Source organism: Sorex fumeus, unplaced genomic scaffold, assembly GCF_029834395.1.
Source record: "Sorex fumeus unplaced genomic scaffold, SorFum_2.1 ptg000048l, whole genome shotgun sequence".
NCBI lineage: Eukaryota > Metazoa > Chordata > Mammalia > Eulipotyphla > Soricidae > Sorex > Sorex fumeus.
The window spans coordinates 14104437-14120394 of NW_026606105.1; positions in this window are offsets into that span (position 1 = coordinate 14104437).

Genomic DNA, 15958 nt, shown 5'->3' on the forward strand with positions numbered 1-15958 from the left:
AATAAGTTAGAGAAGGGTTAATGGCATTTTGAGCAGATGGTACAATATAAACTAACACTATAATGTCATATTGAAAGTGCAGGATAAACAGAGTTAACAATAGCATATTGTTGGAATTTGCAAAGTGAATAGAACGTAAGTGTTTTTATCACAGGAACGAATAAAGAAGGGAAAAAAAGAAAAATGGTAACTAAGTTGATAGATATGTTAATCAGCTTTTTATAGCTATTATTTCTCAATGTATATGCAAATCAAAATACCAAGTAATTCACCTTAAATATGTACAATTTTTATTTGTCAAGTATACCTCAGTAAAGATGAAAAAAGGAAAATTTCAAAATATTCATGAAAATTGTAATCCATTCATTTATCCAACAAGTGTTACACACCTACTATTGCTTAGTTGTTTGATGTAGCTGAAAATTAATGTTGAGGCAGGAATATGATAAGATATGAGTCAAAAGAGTCTAGGATTTATGTCCATTTAAAGTGTTTTTTAATCTTGTTTAAGATAGTTTTAATTATGAGATCATTCGAAGCCTATTTTTTATATTAATATTTTTTCACTTTTTATGTTTTAGAGATACTTCCATATCCATCTCTGCTTCATTCTTTCTTCTATTTCTGTATTTTGGCCTGGAATTTGTTGAATTATTTTCCCATTGATAAATATTCAGATTGGAAAAATTATCTTAAGCAGTTTTTTCCCCCATGAAAAGAAATTAACCTAAAGGCCATTACTCTGTTGTAGAATTGTGTTCACAGAAGAAACTATATTGGCATTAGACTAAATCATATCAATCGGCCAATCAAAATTTAGAAAGAGAAAACTACCAGAGTCACTCGAGATATGAGATAGTACATTCAGACTAGTGAATGAAAAAAGTTTAGCAAAATTTAATAAAGTGACTGGAATAATACAGGCACTCTTTACAAAAGTGTAGGCAAGGTTTAGGGGATGAGAAATGAGAGATGAATGGTGTTATACCCCATGGGGACAATTGCCTCCTCTAAACCAGACTGACAAGCAATGGGGCTGGTTATTGGAGCATCAGGCAGGTTCCTGACAGAGACATCCATCTCCTCATGACCAGGCAAAGGGAATCCTTGGTGAATATTTTCTGTGATCTGACTCTTACCTCGCCAGTCATCTTTCACCTGGTCAAACCACCAGCCAAACCATTTAGCAACCGGAAAAACACCATGATGTAATCCACAGTGATTAGCCTCCAGGTCAGAAAGGATGGAGGAGGATGCAGAGAGAATCTGGAAGTGCACTAAGAAAAATCTCTAGTAAAGCACTAATGAAAGGTGATCAAAATTTTATATTAAAATTTGTACTAAAATATGGGGCATTTTCATAGCAACTTTAGAATAAGTACTTGTCAGGGAAGAAATAAAATATTTTTTAGGGTCCAAAGTAAACCAGTAGTTAGTTTCTGGACATTCTACCATACATATGACCATTAGTCTGCAGTAACAGAACTTCGAAATTTTTCTTTCTTGACTTCTCTCCTGAGTTTCAGAGTCAGTTGTCATTTGCTAGATAATATTAGACTTAATGTTTTTTCATACCTATTTAAATCTTTTAAATACCCAAATCCTCCTTGATTACTCTCCCTTTTCCTTCCCCTTCAGCTTCTCAGTGTTTTTCTTTATGACAAGTGCTGGAGACTGAACTAGAGACAAGGAAGGTACTCCATTCTTATGCTCCTTAATGTTCTATTTTTGACCTAGAATTTGTTGAATTATTTTGCTGTTGATAAATAGTCTGGGGAAATTATCTTAAGCACTTTTTTTTTTTCATGAAAAGAAATCAACCTAAAGGGAAAGAACATATTTTCAACCTAAAGGGAATAACAAAATCGACCTGGAGTTCAGCTTCCTCTTTGCTGAGGAGAAATAGATGCTTCCTGTCCCCGAACAGGTCTGTTCCATGGGACTCACCCTAGTTTGCAACACCTTCATTATTCCCCAATCACTCTACTTTCCAGTCTGTTGTGTAAGTGATTAGAGGGTGGGGACCATGTTTGTTTGTGTTGCTATTTCTCCTGGTATCCCTTTTTTCCCCAGGGGGAAAAAACTTAACACACAGCAAGGAACAGTGGCTACTGTTAATGATTTTGCTCTTGTTTTTAATTGTGTCTGGAGTAAGCCAGGTCTCAGCTTGGGCACCAATAGAAGCTTACTAGACAAACTTCTGTGTAAAAACCTAAGTTTGGAAATGTTATATTAAAGATGGATTCATGTTGTGTCAGGGCTCCCAGCTGGGAAAATTACTTTCAGTTCAGCCAGTACTTAACTGCTTTGTCAGTTGGCATGAATATGCAAAGGAGAAAAGGGCCACCGACAGATCACGGCATGGCTTGGTGATTAGACATTAAGAGACAATCAGAGTCTGGACAGACCCTGTCTTCACGTGCTGCAGGTATCAAGAAAAGGTACTCAAATTGCTCTGAGTTCCTTGAAATGGCAATTTGACAAGACTGAAAGAGACTTGATGAGTGCGGCCCCATTGTGGGTCTTTAGTTCTACATTCCTTTCAAAGAACTACAGCAACTCATGAACACTACAACTTCCTCCCAAGCCAGAGGTGCTTAATGAAGAATTAAGGCTATTGCAGTTTCATTGCTGAAATAATAGAAAGAAAATTGAATTATTCTTCCCCCATTAAACGCACATCTTCCTGAGTGTTTCTGCCAAAGTGACTTTGCTAACCCATGGAGTGAAATACGCTTTGTTTTCACATAGGTGCATTAAACAAAGCTGTGGGCTCAACAACTGCTTCGAAGGGAACAACAACAACAAAAAAAACCCAACCTCAATGAAAAAGCACTTGAGACGTATGGTTATATCAGCCCTAAATTGTATCACAGCTGTTTCTGGCACCATTAGACGGAACACTGGGTAATTTATAGAAGTCATTTTTAACAATTTGATTGTTGGTATATATCTGCTGAATTGATTGGTTGCGGAGACAGATCTTTATTTTTATAATAGCAATAACATCCTTTGTGGATTACTGCTCAATTTATTCCTGATGCTAACGTTACCAACCAGCATCTATCAATTTATATTGGAAAAATATGTTCTTATTTCTTAATTATCTGTTTAATTGTAGAAAGACTCGAGTCCTATGATGCCCCAATTTGCCAGCCTGGGGTTTCTGCCAGAGAGGCTGAGAGGCTTGTAGTCTGGCTGCTGGAAGGCTTGGTGTACCCTCGTGATATTAGCAACCTTCACCCCTGTGAATAAGAAGGATTTCATACCAGAATCCTGGCCCGCAGCATAGCTTGCTCTTTTGCACCCTAACTGAAGCCACCAAAGCCAACAATGGCATCCCCGTTGACCTATTTCCCGCTCTTTAGTCCTGCCAGCTGCAATCACAGGTACCTTAGTGGCAATTTACTCCAACAGGTCTCCATGGGCACTGGGGTCCTCTCTGAGGATTGAACCTGGGTCAGCCACATGTAAAGCAAGTACCCTACCCAATGTACTAACACTCTGGCTCCCATTAATTTTTTTTTTAATCACGCCATAGGTTCTATGCTTTCTATATACAAGGCACATCATCAGAAATTTAAATTTTCCCTTACTGGTCTTTCAAGCTATCTCATTATTGATAGAAGAAAGAAAGCTCTTTGGCATAGACTTTCAAGTTCCAAAGTCAGCTCTACCCCTTACAAATGCCTTGATTTTTTCCCTCCACCTCATGCAGCAGAGGATAACAATATTAAAGAGCCACCTTCACTTGTTCTCCAGCATCCCAGATTGTCCACTGAGCACCACCAGGAGTAATTCCTGATTGTAGAGCCTGGGTTACACTCTGAGCTTTGGTTGTTGTGACCCCAAAACAAAAAGCAAACAAAAACCACCTGACTTAAGTAAGAGAGTCCTTAGAAGGCACTGAGAATCAGATCTAGTGCCTGGTCAGTGCTTGACTAAAGTTAGCTCTTATTTCAAAGGTATAAGATAAAATGGGTTATAGATACATAAACAATAAATCCAGAAATATAGATCCAAGAGTTCTATTGATTCTTGAATTCATGTTCATAATATCCTCAGGTTTGGAGATGCTTACTCTCTTGTCCTGGGAGGAAGAAACAGAACAGGCTTAGGTTTTGACTTTTTATATAAATTACAGATATGAACTCCCCTCCGCACCCCCAATATCACTGTATCACTGTCATCCTGTTGTTCATCGATTTACTCGAGCATGCGCCAGTAACTTCTCTATTTGCCCTGAGATTTTAGCAGCCTCTCCTTACTCGTCTTTCCCAATGACTAGAGGTTCTTTCAGGGTCAGGGGAATGAGACCTACTATAGTAACTGGTTTTGGCATATCAAATAAGCCACAGAGAGCTTGCCAGGCTCTGCCCGTGCAGGCAGGATACTCTTTGGTAGCTTGCCGGGCTCTCCGAGAGGCATATATATTTATTTTTTTTCTCTATGATTTGTTGCCTAGTGTCTGAACTCCAACAAACGTGGTGTGGTAATTATGGAAAATGGATAGGAAGGGTCTTATGATGTGTCCAGAAAGTGACCTGGACCATGGTGGCGGTTGGGTAGTGGAGGTGGCTGCCTGGGCTAGGTCCCTTGGGGCGGGGAGGGCTCTCACCCGCCCCCCTCTGGGGCGCCCTGAGTGAAATCAGCCTGGTGCGGAGTCTCCACCCATGCCATCCCCAATATATTGTATGGTAACCACCTGCCTCCACTGCAATGTAATGCAGTGATCTAATTTTTTTTTTGCGTCTAATTTTTACTGACCTAAGGCAAGTGACATTTAAAGGGAAGATAGAGTGTTAATATCCCCCATGTACGAACACACATGGAGATTTTTTAATCTTATCCTCTGCTAAATATCTATTTTCAACATTTCCAGTCCCGAGAAAGCAGACTATTAATCCTTCCTCCTATCTCACCACCCTCATCATTCTCCACAAATTGGTACATGGAAGAGTGAGGTTGAGCATGGCAACTCATAGAGCCTGATTCTCTCTGTGTCTTCTGTATACAGAGGGTGGTCCATTCCGCCCGAGGAAGGACCCATCCAGCACAAATGTTTTTCAGAGTCATCACAGTAAAACTCTTTTAAAATAGGAACCATTTCAAAATTACCTTTCATACACGTAGCATGTCATTTTCTTGGGCTTTACTCAAAGCAGAAGCACTTTCTTTTTCTTTTTTTTTCTACCATCTCATCAAAATGGTTGATATTGATTGGTTATTTACAGCTGGGCGTGGCCAGGGGCATTTTATCTGACTAAATGAGGGAAATCAGGCATGTTTCTGAATGTCTATAGTTCTAAACTGTCTGTCTGATCATTTTGCTTCATTCCTGGATGAATCTCTGGATATAGCTGTGAGCTTGTCTTTAAAAGATAATAGTATGCAATTTAGAAATGATGGAATGTAGGCAAACTTCTCTTTGTGGGTGATTAGGAAAAGGCTATGGATGAGGATGGAGGGATACCAGTACTTGCCTTGCATACAGCTGACCCAAATTTGATCCTCAGCACCCCATATGATCCCCTGTGCCCACCAGGAGTGATCCCTGAGCATAAGAGCCAGAAATAAGCCTGGAGCACTACCGGATATTTCCCAAGTCCAAACCCCAAAACAAAAAGAAAAGACTATGAAGCTCTTTTTTTTTTTCAAAAATAGAAGTAACATTTCTTTCAATGATCACATTTTCTGGCGATTAGAGGAATATGAGTGTGTGTTGAAGAAAAGCTTGTGTCTAGGTCAAGGATGGGTAAACATTTTTCCCTTCCCTGGGAGAGACATCAAATATTTTTTATTTTTTCAGACCATATGGTCTCTGTCACAATTACACCATTCTGCCATTATCCCAGGAAAATGGCCACCGACAAGACATAAATGAATGGGCAATGTTCCAGTAAAACTCTTGAGTACTGATATCTGTGGTATCTGTTCTGTAGGGCAGATTTAGTGAGTTTCTTAGATAGGTACATGTTGTCTTAAATGCTGAGACCACTTAACATCAAGATATGGTCTAATTGAGTCCAACTAACCTACTTAATTTCTATTAATAAAGGCAAAGTGTTGTTTTTTTTTCCTCAATCATCCCAGTAGAGAGTCATAAATAAGGACTGTTCCCAGACTTTTCTACGTGAGCATTCAAGAATGTAGGGGGAAGACCATTATAGTGAGAGTTATGAACAGCAAAGAGTTATAGACAGGACTAAAGTGATAGTACAGCGGGTAGGGCATTTGCTTTGCATGCATGCAGCTGAGTTCAAACCCCATTATCCTATATGGTCCACTGAGCACTGCCAGGAGTAATTCCTGAGAGCAGAGCCAGGAGTAACCCCTGAGCATCACTGAGTGTGACCCAAAAAGAAAAAGAAAAAAAAAAGACTCAGAGGATAAAGTTTCCTGAGTACTTCTGAAAAACCTGCAGCCACCAAAATCCCATATTGAGATCAATGAAAAGGAAGAACTCCAGAGTTGATATTCATGATCAAAGAACTGAATTGAGTGTGGGATGTATCATACCTTGTTCTACTTTGCTTCATTTGATTCTACTCTGTAAATACCTGCACTTGTGGCAAATCTGCTTGATCATGTTTGTAAGCGCCAATGGGATGTACTCACTTTTGTTATTTTTTTATTTTTTAATTATTTTTTAAAATTAATTTATTTATTTTGAATACCCAGCCCTCCACCAGTAACCATTTCCCACCACCATGGATCCCAGTATCCCTCCCACCCCCACCCCCCCACCTCCAACCCACCCTGTCTCTGTGGCAGGGCATTCCCTTTTGTTCTCTCTCTCCTACTGGGTGTTGTGGTTTGTCTAAGAGTTAAGCCTGATTTTCAGGGAGAAATGTTGGATGATTTACTTTCCATTGATCACTTTGTATATAGGGAGATGTCGCGCGGCCGCATTCCCGCATACTTGAGCTATGCTTGTAGAGGCTCCTGGTCACCGGGGTTCCATCTGGAGGAGGCAGGATGTGGCACCTACCCCATCTGGGACTTCCCAGTGATCTCGGCTCTTTTTGGGACCTGGTGCATTCTCCAGGAGCTGTGGAGCCCCCCCCCCCCCACACACACGGCTTTTCTTCTCCTGTGTGCTGTTCACTTTTTTTTAAAGTATTTTAAGAAATATTTTAAAATATTTTAAATAAATGAACATGCATTATTTTTGTTATCCAAAATTCAATTGCATAATTTGGATATGGCAGAATCTAAACAAAACTATTATATATATATATATGTATATATGAAGAAACAAACAAAAATTTCACAAGACTGGCTTTATTGCAGTGGTCTGGATCCCAACCTACCTCTCCAGGCTGTGCCTGGTAAATTGGTAAGCAGAGCCAAATACAGAACCACAACCAGATCCCATGCAACTTTGGAAAAATGGGTATACAGAAATAGACAGGAAAGCTACAAATGGGAACATTCTAAAAATAGCAACTAAGTTAACACAGATCAAGAAGCATGCTAAAGGATTGGGAAGAAATATATAAAATAGAAATCTGGGGTCACTTTAACCTCCCAATATTTTTATCACTCTCTTTTTGGTTTTAGAGCAGATGGCTTTTGGCAGGAGAAGATAATCTTTGTACCAAGCTTAAGTAAAGAAAGCCTCTTTCTCCAATAAGGAGACTCATTTCAGATGATTGTGTCTATTGTAATGAAGGAGATAATTCACTTGAAGTTGAATAATTACTCTGCCTCACATCTATTAAAGTAAAGTTAAGTTTAATTCTTTTCATTTAAAGTAGTATCTATAGTGTGAGAGCATTTCTTTAAAGTATTTTAAAAATCTACTTTTCTAGTTCCACATCTGAATTTTAAAAGATGCCTAAGATAACAAAGAATTTGGGGTTGTGTTAATCTAAATAAAGAAATAGAATTTCAGGATGAAGAAATTTGAGTTGTTGCTAAGTTTCTAATTCTTTTTACATTTCCATATTAATTGGATTTATATTGCGAGCAAGTAAAAGTTTTAAAAAGTGCTAGAGTGATTTATTCATAAAAGAATGAAAGAGGATCCAGCATGTTAGCAATAGTTAACGTATGGTGATACAAAAGATTGATGATTCTTTTTGTTCATTTACATACTAAAACAATTTTAAACCAGCATGAATTTGTGAAAACATAGATGATGATGTCCTAGAAGCCTTGTAAAGAGCATTTTTTAAAAATAAAAGAATATTCCACAGTGCCCTTTTGAATTTGCAAACCACAGCACCCAAAAGGAGAGAGAAAACAAAAGGGAATGCCCTGCCACAGAGGCAGGGTGGGATGGGGGGAATGGGAGGTGGGAGGGATACTGGGATCAGTGGTGGTGGAGAATGGGCACTGGTGGAGCGATGGGTACTCGATCATTGTATAACTGAAACCCAAGCACAAAAATTTGTAAATCTACAACAGTACCTCACGGTATTTCACTAATAAAAATTAAAAAAAGGAGAGAGAAGATGAGTAATAAGAGGACAAAGGGAATGGGAGACATAATCTGAAAGTAATAAGCATGTAGGAAGAGAAGATGAGAAGATCCAAAGTTTAGGTGACCATTTTAAAAATCATTCATTATTCCTTAAAAATGATGCACAGATGGATGCTATTTTTTTCTATTCTTTGGGAGAAGATGAAGTTTATTAGCCTTCTTTTTCAAGGTTGGTTGATTTCTGATCCAGTGTTTGCATCTAAGTCTGACTGATTTCCAAGAGCACTCTCTTTTTCCATACTATGGTTTTGTATGCTGTTAGGTTTGGAAAGAAATATGAAGAATGTTATTTGAGTTGAGATAAAACAAAAACTACAAGGAAGTCTCTTTAGATATAATCCAAGTTCAGTCTTTCTTACTCGCAAGAAATTTCTAGAGTCACAGAAATGGATATGAAAAGTTTGTGTATTATTTCTTAGGTACTACGTACCTTCACTATTCAGGTCATTCTATTATACTAGGGTGGACCATCAATGAGCAATGTTGATTGGACTGGAATAGACCAACATGCCTGTCAACTTTCTGGGAAATTTTATTGGAACCACTAGGTACAAATACTAATTCTTCCATCACTTGATGTGTAAATTAAAATTGGTCGAGGTAGGCATATTTGTTTACAGGCACACAGAAATGCAAGGAAAAATGACTATGAAAGACAGAAAAAGTGAAACACAAAGAGATGGGGATGAAGAGAGAGGCAGTAGAGATTAGACCATGTGGTTCTAGCAAGCTTAAAAAACTGAGTGAAGGGGGTATGGTGCCGCCAGCAGGTCAATCTGTACCTGTGAGGCAAGTGCATCAGCAGCCTGATGGCGCCTGCAGACTTCCAGATACCCCAAAATTGCTGCTGTGCCTTTGGCCAGACCCCAAAAACTTGGGGAAAAGTTTACCAAGAAAGTAAATGGCCAAAAGTTAGGTATGTGGGAAACACACCCACAAACCACCTCCGGCTCAGCTATGTAATTGGAGGCATGGCCTCTCTGGTTCCTGATTGAACTGCTTAATGGCCATGATCCCAGAGGCTCAGAAACAAATCTCAAAACCCAGTGGCTTTTGGCAGAAATGCATCCGGTCCCTGCAGTAGGTTACCGGTTCTGGGCCAACCCAGGTGGGAATAGGTGTCATGCCTTGGCCTGTTCCCCCCGGCGGCCCAGTGGCCGCCATCCTTCAGAGGCCACGGGATAATCAGGTTTGGGTCCCCAGTGACGAGACACGCAGGGCCTCATGGGATGGGGGTGAAGCTGAGCCTGTCCTCCCCACCCCAACGAGACCCCAAGTCATTGCCCACGAATGGCCTCTCTGGCTCCTGATCAAGCTGCTTATCGGCCATGATCCCAGAGACTCAGAAACAAATCTCGAAACCCAGCGGCTTTTGGCAGAAATGCGTCCAGATCCCGCAGTAGGTTACTATCGCCAGGCCACCCCAGGGAGGAAAGGGTGTTGTCCCTCCGCCTGCTCCCCCTTGGCGGCTCAGTGGCCGTCATCTTCCAGAGGCCATTGGACAATCAGGTCTGCCCCGCAGTGACGAAACTTGTTGGGCCTCATGGGATGGGGGTAAAGACGGGCCTGTCCTCCCCACCCCAACAAGACCCCAAGTCATTGCCCACGAATGGCCTCTCTGGCTCCTGATCAAGATGCTTAATGGCCATGATCCCAGAGACTCAGGAGCAAATCTCGAAACCCAGTGGCTTTTGGCAGAAATCCCTCCAGAGTTAAGTGTTAAAATTTCAGAATTTCAAAATCACATGGCCCTACTGCAGTCACGTGACATCATAAGTTATTCATAACCAGCAATAGAACACAAACTGTCTACTGTTGCCTTTTCAGCAGATCTGAGTGTTGGGGTAAAATCTCAAATAATAATGGTAGGTGGTGTCAAAATATTGAATGTGATAAAAGTAGAGAGAGAATAATGTGGAAATCATCTGCCCCACAGGTAGTGGGAGGGTGTGAAATGGGGGTATACTGGGATTTTTGGTGGTGGAGAATGGGCACTGGTGAAGGTACGGGTGTTTCATTGTATGACCGAGACTTAGACCCGAAAGTTTTGTAACTGCTCTCACGGTGATTCAATAAATAAAATTATAAAAAATGAAAAGAAAAGTAAGGTGGAGTTCATGCACAATTCAATCAGCTAATCAGTGGCTGAATAAATAGCAGTACTCCTACATATAAAAAAAAAAACTGAGTGAAGCGGAAAAGGAGCTTCATTGATTCAGATGACTTCTAAATCTGGTTTGGCAAGTTTTATTTGGTACATCCTAGTGGATACACCAGTAAATTTTAGATAAAACTGACTCATGACATTGTATTAGTTTTAAGTCTGCATAACTATTATGTCTGTATATATTACAAAATCGTTACCACACTGTCTTTTCACGTCTTCCCTACATAGCTATATATTTTTACAGTTTTATCCTGCAAGAACTTTTGCCATCTACAGTCTTAACAACTGTTAAATTGATAATACAGTGTAGCTAACTATAGTCCCGTGCTGTATATTACTCCCCATGATTGATTCATTGTATAGTTGGAAGTTTGTACATTTTGACCTCCAACACCCATTTTCCCAGTCCAATTCCCGTGTGTGTGTGTGTGTGTGTGTGTGTGTGTGTGTGTGTGTCTGGCATTGACGCAGGGTCTGACCCAGCAGTGTCTAGAGCTATCTCTACCAATACTCAGGAGAAGCATGTGGTGCAAGGTTGGGCTCATGCTATGTATGCTCACAGTCCACTATCCTCTGTCTCTCAAACTGTACTTCTAAATTTTGATTAAGCGAACATGTGTTAGTGGAATAAGATAGTCTATATGTATGGTTGTTGTTTCAGTATGGTGCTAGGGGATCAAACCCAGAGCTTCACACATGTAAGGCATGTGCTCTAACCCAGAGCCAAATAGTCTTGACCAGGGTAAGAAAGGTGAGAATGGAGTCACATGAAGGGAAGACAGATGAAGGATTGACAGCTAAAGGGTCATTGACATTACTTCCTAGGACCAAGTCAATCCAGGAACTGCTTACCCCTAAATGGTTGTAAGTCTGCTTGATTAAAAAAAGAAAACCTCTAAAAGCCACTGTCATGCCTCTGGCTATACTCCACCACTTCAAGACCTAGCTCCACAGAGAACCTAAACTGCTGAAAAATTCAGATATATGGGTCCTTTTGTCTGAAAACACCAGGCCTTCTCAGAGTCAGGATGAGTACTCTCCCCCAGCCTCCCAATATTCTGGAAGACCAGGCAGGGATGCACATAGCCCACCACTGCTGCCATGTATGGTCATCTACCGGCCTTGTTTCAGAGACTCATAAATAAATCTCAAAAGAGATCAACTAGCCACAAAAATTTCTCAGACACCCATTCCCAGCTCAGTCCTCTGGGGCAATCTCAGAGCAGGGCGTGTCAACTCTTGCCCTAACAAAACCCAGAGAGCTTCTCCTATACCTTAAAGCTGCTGCAATGCCTCTGGCCAGACTGCCCAGAGGGAGTTAAATATTCTGAATTTTCTGGTACATGCAGTCACATTTGTGGCCATTAGACATCTCCAGACTCTATAACACTGACATCCCAGTAATAGCATGCCAGATTGAAGGCAATAGAATATAGAAGTCAACCAATCTTGACTAGCAAATACATTAACACAGAAGGTTTAGCTTGCAGTAACAGCTTAATAAACCCTCAGACAAGGACTGAATGTTCCCTTGGTGATATATAAGAATTTTCACAAATTTTCTCTATGGATTTTTTGATCATTCCATTAGCCACTTATTGGTATTAATAATATAAAATAAATTATTGTGGACCTGAATTGAAGGGTTGTTAAAAAAATGAAGACAATAGTGGAGGGAAGGTGACAGTGGTGATGGGATTGGTGTTGAAATATTGAGTGCCTATAACAAATCATCATGAACAGCTTTATAAATCACATTGTTTAAATAAAGTGCAGAAATATGTAAAATTAAAAACAAATACTCCACAAAATAGGTATACCTGAAGCTTCTTTCAAGATGCTTACCTCCCTTGCCAACTGGGTTAAAACAATTTTTGCTTATATCACTAAAAATATTATATAATTGCAATAGAAAGTATCTCTAATCTGAACACAGGGGATTTCCCTGCCACAGAGGCAAGGGGGGATGGGGGGATGGAGGTGGGGGGGGATATTATCCATGGTGGTGGAAAACGGGCACTGGTGGAGGGATGGGTATCTGATCATTGTATAATCGAAACCCAAGCACAAAAAATTGTAAATCTACAACTGTACCTCATGGTGTTTCACTAATAAAAAAAAAATTTAAAAAAAAGAAAGTATCTCTAATCTAAAGAAAATTTTGAGCTTCTGAGGTTCTCCTGAAATTGCAATGAATTTGCGGTTCTTAAGAAGAACCAGTGAGGAGTCCCAGCTTGTGTAAAATGTTAGCCTCTCAATCAAACAATTACGAGCCATTGGTTCCCTCAGCATCTATGCTTGAAGAAAATCACCTCACAGAGTAGGGCCAGTTCCACAGTAGATTGAAGGCACTGTCCATGTCCTAAAATGCTGGAACATTTCCATTTGTCAGGAATTCTTTCATAAGTATCCCGCAGTTGTTAGAATTTTCCAGTGGGAGAACAGGGTTCAAGATAATGTACACACTCTGGCGCTCAGGTGGAGTGGGACACTGATACTCTCCCTGGATGTGTTTAATGCCCTCAGCAGCGTTTTCTGCACATTAGATCACATCCTCTGGATAATGAGCATCCAGTGTCCAAGTCCATGCGTGCAACTTGGCTGCTGTAGATTTAAATGCTACGATGCATTACAAACTGCTACATGTCACCCCAGGTTGTGTTCGCTTCCATCATGACTTTGGTTGATAGGATGCAACATAAAAGGCTATGGCAAGCTGGGTGATGTATAATGCAACGTTACGTGTCCCGCCTGCCAAGTAGTGCTCTCTCAGTGGGAGCAGCACATCACAACAGAAAGCCCTGCTCTCAGCTGATCCTGCATCTGTCAGAGGATGGGGGGAGCTGGCTTGCTCAGGCTCTCCGCATTTAGAAACTACCGCGTGCAGTTCCAAGCTGCATCTTACCCCATGCTAACAGCAGTTGTTTTCAAAAGCCGAAGTCCAGCAGCTGCAAACCTAGTGCCACGTCAGGGAACAGAGGAGCCTAGAATGGCAAGTGGTTAGAAAGAGGCAAGCTTGACATCTTGGCAGTAGCCTAGACTATTGAAGGCTCCTGTGAGTCCCATTTCACATGCAGCCCCTACTCAAGCTTGCCAGTTTTGCATTTCACTCTGAGTATGATCAACTCGCTGGCTCTACAGAGTTAGTAGTCTGGTGTTAGCCAAGAAGTCACTTTTTCTGCCAGGTATCAAAAAGATCACATATTCTGACATTAGCTCCATGCTATACAGGGAAATTCTTAGTTCTCAGGCTCTATCAAACATTGAACAAGAAGATCTCTTACTAGAGTCTTCTGGCTTCTCACTAGAAGACTTCCTTGATAAGGTCAGGTGTGTTTCTTGCCCATTAGCATTATCTCTTGAACATGCCAAAAAAATGTTTAAAATTGCAGGCTGGAGCCTGAGCAGCAGTACAGTGGGTAGGACATTTGCCTTGCATGTGGCTGACCTGGAACCCCGTATAGTCCCCCAAGCCCACCAGGAATGTTCCCTGAACTCAGAGTCAGGAGTAAGCCTTGAGAACTGCAGGGTGTGACCGCAAAACAAAACTAAACTAAGATCAAAATTGCAGTCTGTTGGCTAGGGATATAGCTAGTCGGCTTGCTTTGCTTATGTGAGGCTCTCGGTTTGATCCCTTTTTGAATCAAAAAGTGAAGTACATCAAATTTCAAGCTGGTCTGGAGACTCATTCCCTGGAGAGAAGACCAGAGTACATCGATATAGGTCAGCTATGGTAAAGAGAATGAGAGCTAACACAAAATATAGGACACTAACCCATGATTAAGAAATGAGGGGTTGATGGGACCGGGAGATACTATAGTGGTTAGGGCACTTTCTGACCAGAGTTTTATCTCTGGCACCGTATGGTCCTAGGAGCATCTCTGGGTACAATTTTATTTTATTTCCTTCTTATATTTATTTATTGAACCACTGTGGGAAAAGTTACAAAGCTTTCAGGTTTAAGTCTCGGTCATACAATGATCAAACACCTTTCCCTTCACCAGTACTCATTTTTCACCACCAAGAACCCCAATATACCCCCTCCCACCCCTCCCAATGCCTGTGAGGCAGATGATTTCTACTTAACTCTTCTCTACATTGATTACATTCATTATTTCGACAAAAGATATACCATTATTGTTTGGAATTTCCCCCCCAACAATCTGAATTGCTGAAAAGGCATTGTGAAATACTTTGTTTTCTATAGCTGGTATGTGAATCATATAATGTCATATAATGATTTTGGATTTATGCAAAGAGCCAGATAATTACGAGATTGGTTTCTGTGCGTCTGGTGTTATGGCTGTGCCGGAGAGCCACTCGTGGGGGGCAACTCGTGAGCTCAGTAAGGCATGAAAGATGAGCCGGTACCGCCCCCCTTCCCATGAGACTGCAGTTGCCCCATCACCGCTACTCATACCTGGCTTTCCAATAAGCTCTGAGGCGGCGGCCACCTTGCTGCTGGGGCAGGGGGGGGGGTGAAGGTGGAAGGGAGCAACACCCTTTCCTTCCTGCAGAGGCATGGCAGTTTAACGCATGGACCATTCACTTTTCTGCCACAAGTTGTCAGGCTCTGCACTAAGTCCTTTTGCCTCTGGAGCCATGGCCGTGCTGGAGAGCTGCTTGTGGGGGGCAGCTCATGACCTCGGTAGGGCGTGAAGGACAAGCCGGTACCACTGCCCTTCCCATGAGACTGCAGTTGCCTTGTCACCGCTGGCTCATACCTGGCTTTCCAATATCTGGGTACAATTTTAGAGGTCCACAAGCACTGCATTGTCAGTCCTTGCATTGAACTACTGCCCTACTAGCTGAAAATAGCCTTTGGGGCTCCCGAGAATTGCTTGGAAGGCACCTTTCCCCAAAATAATAAACCCAAATGAGATGATGGTGTTTATAAATGATTAGATTTTCCAATTATAAAAGTGTTTAGTCAAAAAATAAAAAAGTATGAAAAGTACATAAAAAGTGTATAATAGAAAACTATAATCCTACCACTCAGGGAAAATGTTTTGGCATATTTTCTCCTAATTTTTGTTACATACACATATAAGCATTAAGTATTTCACATAACAGTATATTTGTATAGTGATCATGGTGAATTATAGATTATAACCATATAATAATTCACATACATGATGCTATGTGAATAATGATATTAAACACAGACATAGGCTATTTTGCATTTCCCCCACTTAATGTGACGTTATTAACATTTCCCCAGGGTTTGCTTTGGATAAGTTGCTATCACAGAAATTGCCTGGTAAAAGAGCATTCATAAATAATGTCACACATATGATCACATG